Raw genomic sequence first — 12475 nt, 5'->3', positions numbered from 1 at the left:
AAGGTTAACAGTCAGGGAGCTCCCTCCCTCTCCCATCGGGGGGCTGCTGTGCCTTTGCAGCCCCCAGACAGGATGGGCTCACAGAGGGAGGGAGCCCCCCTCCTTACCCTTCCCCGTCTGCTCAGTTGTGGCCACAACTGAGCAGACGGGGAAAGTTCCCATGGCAACAGGACGCCTTCTCAGGCATCCTGCTGTCCATGGTGCTGAACAGATCTGTGCTAAAGGCATAGATCTGTTCAGACAAAGTGTAAGTAAAATACAGTACAATACACTATATAGTGTACTGTACTGTATTATACAGACATCAGACCCACTGGATCTTCAAGAACCAAGTGGGTCTGGGCCCAAAAAAAAAAAAGGGAAAAAAAAGTAAAAATCAAAAAACACATTTATCACTGATTAAAAATGAAAAAAATAATAATTCCCTACACATATTAGGTATCGCTGCATCCGTAACGACCTGATCTATAAAATGGTCATGTTACTTTATCCGAACGGTGAACGCCATAAAAATAAAAAATAAATTTTACATTTTGCCCACCTTACTTCCTAAAAAAGGTAATAAAAGTGATTTAAAAAGTCATATGTACGCCAAAATAGTACCAATCAAACCGTCACCTCATCCCGCAAAAAAATGAGACCATACCTAAGATAATCGCCCAAAAACTGAAAAAACTTTGGCTCTCAGAATATGGAGACACTAAAACATGATTTTTTTGTTTTTGTTTCAAAAATGAAATCATTGTGTAAAACTTACATAAATAAAAAAAAGTATACATATTAGGTATCGCCGCGTCCGTAATAACCTGCTCTATAAAAATATTTACTTCACAAAAAGTGTAATAGCAAGCGATCAAAAAGTCATACGCACCCCAAAATAGTGCCAATCAAACCGTCATCTCATCCCGGAAAAATTATACCCTACCCAAGGTATTTGCCCAAAAACTAAAAAAACTATGGCTCTCAGACTATGGAGACACTAAAACATGATTTTTTTTGTTTCAAAAATAAAATCATTTTGTAAAACTTACATAAATAAAAAAATTGTATACATATTAGGTATCGCCGCGTCCGTGACAACCTGCTCTATAAAAATATTACATGATCTAACCCCTCAGGTGAACACCGTAAAAAAAAAAACGGTGTAAAAAATGCAATTTTTAGTCACCTTACATCACAAAAAGTGTAATAGCAAGCGATCAAAAAGTCATACGCACCCCAAAATAGTTCCAATCAAACCATCATCTCATCCCGCACAAATCATACCTTACCCAAGATATTTTCCCAAAAACTGAAAAAACTATGTGTCACGGCTGTATGTGAGCAACAAGAGCATGCACAGAAAATAGAGCTACTGACCGAACCCAAACTAGGGAGGATAAAGGGTGACCCCTGTCAGACCCTCAAAGCTCTCCCTATGCTGCTAAGCCCATGCCCGGATCCAAATGGTGGAACGAGGCATGCCTGCGTACCTAAGACTGATGACCACTGTAACCCCTACAATAGTGGAAGGGGCACGGCCACCGGTGCCCTGCTCAGTATATGGAGGGAACCGTGGTCGCCTCGGATCCAGTCAGAAAACACACAGATACACTACAATGTCTGCACACTTAGCTGAAGGAGCTGCAGCCGCAGTGAAGACGGATCCAAAGACAGGCTGGCAATATCCGGAGTACTTGCTGCAGCAGAACACAGGTCCAGTGAAAGGATAGCATACAAGGGAACATACTCAAGCAAGAGCTACAACTCAAATGAGAAATATAATCCACAGCCTACAAAAGGAGGAGGGATGATTTAAAGGCAGGGAAATCAAACGCAGGAGGAACAGCTGGGAGGAAGGAAACTGAAATTAAAGAGCTCATCACAGGGGCGGAGAAACAGAGCAGTGAGAACTCCTCCAAGCTCTAGTAGTGACATCATCACAGGGGTGGAGAAACAGAGCTGTGAGAACGTCTCAAAGCTCTGGTAGTGACACTATGGCTCTCAGACTATGGAGACACTAAAACATGATTTTTTTTTGTTTCAAAAATGAAATCATTGTGTAAAACTTACATAAATAAAAAAATTGTATATATATTAGGTATCGCCGCGTCCGTGACAACCTGCTCTATAAAAATATTACATGTTCTAACCTGTCAGATGAATGTTGAAAATAACAAAAAATAAAAACGGTGCCAAAACAGCTATTTCTTGTTACTTTGCCTCACAAAGAGTGTAATATAGAGCAACCAAAAATCATATGTACCCTAAACTAGTACCAACAATACTGCCACCCTATCCCGTAGTTTCTAAAATGGGGTCAATTTTTTGGAGTTTATACTCTAGGGGTGCATCAGGGGGGCTTCAAATGGGACATGGTGTAAAAAAAACTGGTCCAGCAAAATCTGCCTTCCAAAACCGTATGGCATTCCTTTCCTTCTGCACCATGCCGTGTGCCCGCACAGCGGTTTACGACCACATATGGGGTGTTTCTGTAAACTACAGAATCATAGCCATAAATATTGAGTTTTGTTTGGCTGTTAACCCTTGCTTTGTAACTGGAAAAAAATTATTAAAATGGAAAATCTGCCAAAAAAGTGAAATTTTGAAATTGTATCTCTATTTTCCATTAAATCTTGTGGAACACCTAAAGAGTTAACAAAATTTGTAAAATCAGTTTTTAATACCTTGAGGGGTGTAATTTCCTAGATGGGGTCACTTTTATGCAGTTTCTACTCTAGGGGTGCATCAGGGGTGCTTCAAATGGGACATGGTGTCAAAAAAACCAGTCCAGCAAAATCTGCCTTCCAAAAACCATACGGTGCACCCTTCCCTCTACGCCCTACTGTGTGCCCGTACAGTAGTTTACCGCCACATATGGGGTGTTTCTGCAAACTACAGAATCGGGGCAATAAATATAGCATTTTGTTTGGCTGTTAACCCTTGCTTTGTTACTGGAAAAAATGGATTAAAATGGAAAATTTGCCAAAATTTGAAATTCTCAAATTTCATCTCCATTTGCCAATAACTCTTGTGCAACACCTAAATGGTAAACAAAGTTTGTAAAATCAGTTTTGAATACCTTGAGGGGTGTAGTTTCTTAGATGGGTCACTTTTATGCAGTTTATACTCTAGGGGTGCATCAGGGGGGCTTCAAATGGGACATGGTGTCAAAAAAAACAGTCCAGCTAAATCTTCCTTCCAAAAACCATACGGCGCACCTTTCCCTCTACACCATACTGTGTGCCCGTACAGTAGTTTATGGCCACATATGGGGTGTTTCTGCAAACTACAGAATCGGGGCAATAAATATAGCATTTTGTTTGGCTGTTAACCCTTGCTTTGTTACTGGAAAAAATGGATTAAAATGGAAAATTTGCCAAAAATTGTAATTCTCAAATTTCATCTCCATTTCCCAATAACTCTTGTGCAACACCTAAAGGGTTAACAAAGTTTGTAAAATCCGTTTTGAATACCTTGAGGGGTGTAGTTTATAGAATGGGGTCATTTTTGGGAGGTTTCTATTATGTAAACCTCACAAAGTGACTTCAGACCTGAACTGGTCCCTAAAAAGTGGGTTTTTGAAAATTTCTGAAAAATTTCAAGATTTGCTTCTAAACTTCTAAGCCTTGTAACATCCCCAAAAATAAAATATCATTCCCAAATTTATCCAAACATGAAGTAAACATATGGGGAATGTAAAGTAATAACTATTTTTGTAGGTATTACTATGTATTATAGAAGTAGAGAAATTGAAACTTGGAAATTTGCAATTTTTTAATTTTTTTTGGTAAATTTGGTATTTTATTATAAATAAAAATAATTTTTTTTTACTTCATTTTACCAGTGTCATGAAGTACAATATGTGACGAAAAAACAATCTCAGAATGGCCTGGATAAGTAAAGGGTTTTAAAGTTATCAGCACTTAAAGTGACACTAGTCAGATTTGCAAAAAATGGCCTGGTCCTTAAGGTGAAATAAGGCTGTGTCCCTAAGGCGTTAAAGGTTCGACAACTGTCCAGAGAGCTACAGGGCCTGAAGATCAACCTTCAAGGCTACTGTTGCCAATCTCAACCTTACTGCTAAGGAAAAACTTGATTTGCTCATAAAGTGGCTGGGACCAAAATCTGCAGGTCGTGTTAAAAGACTCAGAACAGTACATGTTGACCACCCAGATGCAGGTCTTGTTGCTGCATGGGCAAGAATTGAGCAAGTCTATGGTATCTCTGAAGCCATAGAAAGCGCTCTATTTAAGAGACTGCAAAACTTCCCAAAAATAGGGAACAAAGACTATTGCAAGCTCCAAGATCTAAGTGACCTCATCATGGAGCTAGAGTTGGCAAAGACTGACCCACGTCTACCTGAAATAAGCTTCCTTGACACCGCTCATGGTGTCAACCCAGTGGTGTCTAAACTGCCATACGACCTACAAGAGAAATGGGCACAACAGGGCTCAAGATACAAAAGAGACTATAATTTATCCTTTCCTCCATTCTCATATTTCTGCAGGTTCATTAGTAATCAAGTCTGGATGAGAAACGATCCCAGCTTCAGCTTCAGTGAATCCAACCTGCCTGCTTCATCCTCACCATCATCAAGGTATGATAACACAGCAGCTAAACGTAGAGACTTAAATAGAGCTATATCTGTTAAAAGGACAGACATCTCACCCTCCACAACCTCACCTACGGATCGGGACGTTGTGGACGACAGAGATAAAGACCCTAATCGTCTTAAGAAATGTCGTGGGCTTAGGGCAAAGACTTTACAAGAGCGCAGGGAGATTCTCCAGAAACTTGGCATATGCTATAAGTGCTGTGCATTTTGCTAAAGATTGTAAAGTTGTCACAGAATGCGGTAGCGACAGACATGTTACAGTCATGCATCCTACTCCACTTCCAGACAACCCACAGCAGCTTTCTACCACCACTCCCGTCTCAAATCATGGCGGGGAGCAACAAGGTCATGCTCCAACCTAAGATAATGTCTCTTCTTCATGTACAGAAGTCTGTGGAGAAGGCAAGGACCACAAATGCTGTGCCAAGATATGCCTAGTCAAGATATACCCAAGGGATCATCCGGAGAAAGCTGCTAGCATGTATGCCATAATAGATGAGTAGAGCAACAGATCCCTGGTTAAGCCTAAATTCTTTGAGATCTTTGGCCACGCAACACCATATACTCTCAGAACCTGTTCTGGTCATGTAGAGACCTTTGGCACAACAGGGCTCAAGATATGGTCTCTCATATCAACGAGGGAGAGGGCATACCCCTACCAACATTAGTTGAGTGCGACCAGATACCAGATGCAAGGGAAGAGATTCCCACTCCAGAAGCTGCGTATCAACATCCTCATTTAAGGCACCTTGTTGATGAGATTCCTGCAATGGACAAGAGTGCTGATATCTTAGTCCTGTTAGGAAGGGATATTCTTAGAGTACATAAAGTACGCGATCAGTGCGATGGGCCTGACAACGCTTCTTATGCACAAAGACTTGACCTAGGCTGGGTAATAGTGGGCGATGTATGCTTGGACAGGATGCGTACGCCATCTGAGATACACTCCTTCAAGACTTACGTGTTGGGAAACGGATGTGCATCCCACTTCAAACTGTGCCCTCACCATTATGAAGTAAAGGAGAAGCTTCTTGACATCATCCAAGTACCTGATGTTACTCCTGTCCATTGTGATGACGACCTAGGTACCACAGTGTTTTGTACTACAAGTGAGGATAACAAAATAGCCTTGTCAGTTGAAGACAGAGAATTCTTCAAAATAATGGATAAGGAATTCTTTCTGGATGAGTCTAACTGCAGGGTTGCACATTACCTCTTCGTGCTACAAGGGCCAAACTCCCAACCAATCGTGAACAGGCTTTATCCAGATTCAACTCACTTCAACGAACACTAAGAAATAGGCCTGAAATGAAGGACCATTTCATCGCCTTTATGAAAAGGATCTTTGACAATGATCACACCGAACCAGCGCCACCACTTCAAAGACACGATGAGTGCTGGTATCTGCCTTTCTTCGAAGTGTATCATGCACGTAAGCCAAAACAAATCAGGAAAGTATTTGACTCCAGTGCCAAGCATCAAGGTGTATCCTTAAACAATGTTCTTCTCACTGGTCCGAATCTAACCAACAACCTTGTAGGCGTACTTATGAGATCTAGAAAAGAACCAGTTGCCATAACTGCTGATATTGAACAGATTTTTCATTGCTTCATTGTACGCGAAGACCATAGGAACTTCCTAAGGTTTCTGTGGCACCGTGACAACAACATGGACAATGAGATTATTGAATACCGCATGAAAGTTCATGTTTTCAGAAATAGTCCCTCACCCGCTGTTGCAACATACGGTTTACGAAGGACTGCCATTGATGGAGAAAAGGAGTATGGCGCGGATGTTCGACACTTCGTTGAGAGAGACTTTTATGTTGACGATGGACTAAAGTCTTTACCTACAGATGAAGAAGCCATAGACCTGCTCGAAAGGACACAAGGTATGCTTCCTGAGGCTAACCTCAGACTACACAAAATTGCCTCAAATAGTGTTGCTGTTATGAAAGCCTTTCAACCTGGCGATCATGCCACATGGTTTAAGGACTTAAATCTGGGAATGGACATGCCACCTATACAGAGAAGTCTGGGCCTACGGTGGGACTTATTAAAGGACACTTTTAGCTTTCAAGTAATCTCTACAGACAAGTCATTTACCAAGCGTGGTGTTCTGTCAGTGATAAACAGCCTATACCATCCAATGGGATTTGTGGCTCCGGTCACCATACAAGGTAAAGCCTTACTTAGACAGCTCTCAGAGTCTATTAAAGATTGGGATGCTCCACTGCCATCTGACAAGCTTTCAAAGTGGGAGTCCTGGAAGCAATCTCTACATGCCTTAGATGGAATCCATATACCACGCTGCTATACCTCAGCTTCCCTTGCTACAAGCCAGAGAAAAGAGCTTCACATCTTCTCAGAAGCATCTACTGAGGCCATAGCGGCTTTTGCCTACCTCAAGGTTAGAGACTCTTCTAATCAAACCCACATAGGGTTTCTGTTTGGGAAAGCTAAGTTAGCACCTAAGCCTGAGCAAAAAACTCCTAGGCTTGAACTTTGTGGGATTGTGCTAGCTGTAGAAATCGCAGATTTCATATTACGCGAGCTAGACATTGAGATAGATGACACAAAATTCTACACAGACAGTAAGGTTGTTCTGGGCTACATATACAACCAGACTAAACATTTCTATGTCTACGTCAGCAACCGTGTAAAAAGAATAAGGCAATCATCTAAACCTGAACAATGGCATTATGTCCCATCTGAAATTAATCCTGCAGATCATACTACTAGGCCAGTGTCTGCAAGTGTATTTGCACATTCTTCCTGGTTAACAGGTCCTGAATTCCTGCTGGATCACACAGAAGAGACCACGGCTGACGTCTTCGGTCTTCTAGAACCTGACAAGAATCCAGAGATTCGTCCTGGAGCTACAACCCTCGCCACCAGAACTGAACAAAGACTCGTCTTGGGCTGTCAACGCTTTGAACATTTTTCCAAGTGGATAAGGCTTGTACACACCATCGCAAGGTTAGTCCATATCGCACACTGCTTTCACACACAGACCATTGATGTTCAATGTCAAGGTTGGCACGCGTGTCAAAAGCCTCTTTCTGCAAAGGACATTGCTAAAGGTGAAATTATTATAATACACTGTGTTTTGGGCTCTGAAATTAAATGTATCCGTGACAAGAGAGACATTCCAAAAAACAATCCAATTGCTAACATGAACCCATTCATTGACAATGATGACAACTCGGTGGACTTTTAAACAAGGCTGAATTGGGAGAACAAGAACAGAATCCTCTCATAATACCTGCTCGCCACCATATCACCACTGAAAAGGTTAAGCACCAAGGTAGACACTTCACTGAAGGTGCCATAAGAGCAGCCGGCCTTTGGATCATAGGAGCAAAAAGACAAATTACAGCTATGCTGAACAGCTAATGTCAGATTTGCCAGCTGACAGATTAAGTACTGACCCACCTTTCTCTCAATGTTGGATTGGATGTCTTTGGGCCATGGATAGTAACAGCCCGCAGAACTCGAGGTGACTAAGCAAACAGTAAACAATAGGCATTGCTGTTTACTTGCATGAGTGTGCGCGCTGTACACATTGAAGTGATAGAATTTATAGATGCCTCACACTTCATCAACGCTCTAAGACGATTTATTGCCATCAGAGGACCAGTCAAAACACTGAGGTCTGACTGTGGAACTAATTTCGTTGGAGCCTGTAGAGAGTTACAACTCAACTCTAAGCCAATCCAAGAACTTTTAGCTGAAAAAGGCTGTACATGGATTTTCAATCCTCCTCATTCTTCCCACATGGGCGGCTCATGGGAGAGAATGATAGGCATCACACGAAAAATACTGGACTCTATGTTTATGGACTTGAACTCCACAAGACTTACCCACGAGATTCAAACCACCTTCTTGGCAGAAGCATCTGCCATAATCAACTCAAGTCCACTTGTTCCAGTGTCTACAGATCCAGAGAACGCAACTATCCTTACCTCAGCTACCCTGCTTACCGAGAAGCTTGGGTCCGTTCCTGTTCCACCTGGAAACTTTAAAGATGGAAATCTGTGCTTTGATCAATGGAAGCGAGTACAGACCTTGCCAACCGCTTCTGGAATCGTTGGAAGATGGAGTATCTTTCCACTCTGCAAGGACGCAGGAAATGGCAACGACAGTACCCTAACATAAGTTGGAGATCTCGTTCTGCTCAAGGACCAGTAAGCCGAAAGAATCCAGTGGCCTATAGGACTTATTGTGAAGAGCGTTCCTAGTGATGACAGTAAGGTACACAAGGTGGAGGTGAAAGTTGCAAGACAAGGGACTATAAAGACTTTCATCAAGCCTATCACAAAACTTATTCTGCTCTAGCCTTTTGGAGAATGAACTTATTTGCCTAGGCTGCTGAATCCTATTTGAAACTTCAAGCAAGAAGTGTTTGAACTTTAATTGATTCACTTGAAGCCTTACAATTTAGTTGTTGCATTATATGCCTGTTCTCTTTATGTTTTTCATTTCCTCAGACATCTAGCAAATTGCAATTATATAACTACCGTTATCGTTTATATAGTGACATTTTCAATGCCAGACGGGGAGTGTGCTGCTACGCAGTTAAAATTTATATAGTTTAATTCATTGAACCATTCATATATTCTATATTTGGTTATATGCACCCATCTAGTGGGCGTTTTTGGTATTGCACTTGTTTTTCTGTTCGTGATATCTGTCATTCATTTCATTGCTCCACCCCTTCTTCTGTCTACCTCACTTCCTGTTTCTTCATTCTGCTCCAGACATTTGCACAGGTACACATGTATTCTCATGTACGCTTACAAAAGCATCATCTCTTGACCGCACAATACTGGAATTCATCTGTTCTGCTGTACTCTGTTATCTGGCTTACAGAATAAAGCAACTTACATGGATAAACTCGGTGTTGGTGAGTTCAAGCTATCTGATAAGGATTGTCCGCAGTGATTATATCTGTCTGTAGAGTCCAGGCATAGAGGTCTCACTAGGGATAAATCGCTATTGCAACAATCGGAGTCAGAATATTTATATACTGTATAAAAAGACGTATATATGTGTGTGTATGTATGTATGTCCCGCGGGAAGGCTGCTCCTTTGATATATGGCACCATATAAAGTGCAAAGTGATTAAAATCAGGGGATCACGTACCCAGAAGTACCCTGGTTGCCAGGGGAACCAGGAGTACGGCACGGCGCTCAGTGATGTCAGAGCCGGGGCTCTGAAATGTGAGGGCATATGGGCAGCAGCTCCACCCAGTGTGCAGGTACGCCATCGTGAGCTGCTGTTCTCCCACTATAAAGGCCTGAAACTGCAATGTGTAGGTGCCAGTGTACTCCTTGCTATCTGGCTCCCCTTACTGTTCCTTGCTATTATTGAAGACTCCCCTGGATGTGACTTTCTGGATCTGACTTTGTGACTATGGTTTTGGCTTCTGGCATTTTGATATCATATTTGATCTTCTGGTTCTGATTCTTTGGCGTTTTTTTGTTTTCTCGTTTGCCTCTGGCATACTTGTACTGTGGTGAACGTCTGCCATTTGACCCATTTTTCCAAACAACTATTCTTATTGTGTTGGTGCATCTGTTTCTCCCTGTTTGTGTGTTGCCTCTCACATATCGCAGTATATAGACTGTCATCCAGTTGTGGGTCACTGCATAGGGCAGGTGTCGGCAACCCGCGGCCCTGGAGCCGCATGCGGCTCTTTAGAACCTTTGCCGCGGCTCCGGCATGGGCATGAGCAGTGTGTGTGCGGCATGAGCAGTGTGTGTGCGGCGGCGGCGGGGAAGACACTGAGATGAGCGCTTCCATTGTGGAAGCGAAGCGCTCATCTCCATAGTGATCTGTTTTTATCGCCGTCCTCAGGACAGCGATACAAACAGAAGGCTGTGCGGAGGAGCAGGGAGGTGTGTCCCTTTCCTGTTCCTCTGATAGGCTGCCGGCACTACTAGGCCGGCAGCCTATCAGAGGCTGGCGTAGGCGGTGCGATGACGTCATCGCGCCGCCTGAGCCGTACAGCGCTGGAGTCGGGACACACGCCGGAAGAGGTCTGCATCGCATCGCTCCAAAGAGGTAAGTATAAGTGTTAATTTTTTTTTTTTTTTAACTGGCAGTCTGGCACATAATGGGGGGGGCCCTGGTATTATACTGGCACATGATTGGGGAATTTGGGGGGGCCCTGGAATTACTGGCACATGATTGGGGGGGTCTGGTATTACTACTGGCACATGATTGGGGGGGTCTGGTATTACTACTGGCACATGATTGGGGGGGTCTGGTATTACTGGCACATGATTGGAGGGGGTCTGGTATTACTGGCACATGATTGGAGGGGGGTCTGGTATTACTGGCACATGATTGGGGGGGTCTGGTATTACTGGCACATGATTGGAGGGGGGTCTGGTATTACTGGCACATGATTGGGGGGTCTGGTATTACTGGCACATGATTGGGGGGGTCTGGTAAAGGTAAATTAAATATTTTAATTAGCTATTAATTTGCAAAAATATATTTTACATTGTTAAGTGAAAAAGTCCTTTTTTTCTTCAGATTGACAGCTGACTGCACGATCCTGTATATAGCATTAAGGTAAGAAACAATATATGCAGTGTTATATTTGTTTTAAATGTCGCAATGGTTTTGCGGCTCCGAGTTTTTTTTTTCCTTCGGAAACGGGTCCAAGTGGCTCTTTATGTCTTAAAGGTTGCAGACCCCTGGCCTAGGGTGATCATGAAAGTAGGTAGGGATAGTGGGCCTGGGCAGTTTAGGGCTGCACTATCCTTGCTTTCGTGTGACGGTAGTCATTATCCTGACAGTTATTTTCTTATTGCAGATTTTTTTTGTATTCTATTTTCTAAACATTATGGATGTTTTTTGAGGCAGCCATCTTGCCTGAGCTGTTCTTAACAGCATTTAGAAAGCATTAAGAAAATAGCTTAACGGTAGCCACATGGTCAATAGACACAATGGTCTGGAGGGGACGCTATTGACTTCTATGGTAGAGTTGTGTAGGCATGCTCTGTGTCCTTTGCAGAGGTCATTGTGCAAGAAAAGAATAGATAGGCTTTGACAATCACCTATTGTGAATAGAGGATGATGTCTTATTTGTACACAGAGGTAATATCATTACAGGCAGGATTAGAATGACAGATAAGCAGCTAACTGCAGTAAAGTGACCTAAAGACCAAGAAGTGGTGTCTATTATTACACTTAGTGGCCAGTGTGAAAACTGCAGGATTATATGGCTTTTGTTTAACTATAGATATTGACATGGAAAATTAAAAATAACCACCAACAATTCTTTTAAAAGTATTTCAAACTTAAAAACGTGATTTAAACAATAGGTCATTTTCTGATGACACATATTCTTTAAATAAAAATTTGTGTTTGTCTAAGAACAGCCTCTGTGGTGGGTCTTGTGGGTCTATCAATTTTTGTGGAATGGCTTGCTTCGAAGATCATGTGAAGCAATTTTCTAGTCCGTGGATCACATCAATGTTTCTTTTCCACCCAGCCAAACAAACTCTAAAGAGCATTAAAAGGTACAAAGTTGGTTATGGGTGTTTGGGTAAAGTCCCAGACCTTGACCAAAAAGTTGAATTACCTCACAAGACCACAGTCGATGATCAATATCTGCTCATGGAGAACCACAGCAGAGACAAGAGCCTGAGGGGTAAATGCCAATCTTAAAAACTTCTGACAGGTGAAATATATAATCTCCAAACAGTTTGTAGAACCTTTTCCATATATTTGGCTGATGGGAGTGTTTAGAAGGAGTATTCCATTATGTTTAGGAAATTCTTAATGTCGAGCCCAGGAATGATAGGGAGCCATGTCACTAATCCAGAGAGGCAGGTACAATAATCTAGTGTAGAATGTAAAGAT

The sequence above is a fragment of the Bufo bufo genome, chromosome 10, assembly GCF_905171765.1.
Source record: "Bufo bufo chromosome 10, aBufBuf1.1, whole genome shotgun sequence".
In the NCBI taxonomy this organism is placed as follows: Eukaryota; Metazoa; Chordata; class Amphibia; order Anura; family Bufonidae; genus Bufo; species Bufo bufo.
The sequence above is the reverse complement of the archived record's forward strand: the minus strand, read 5'-3'. Positions refer to the sequence as shown.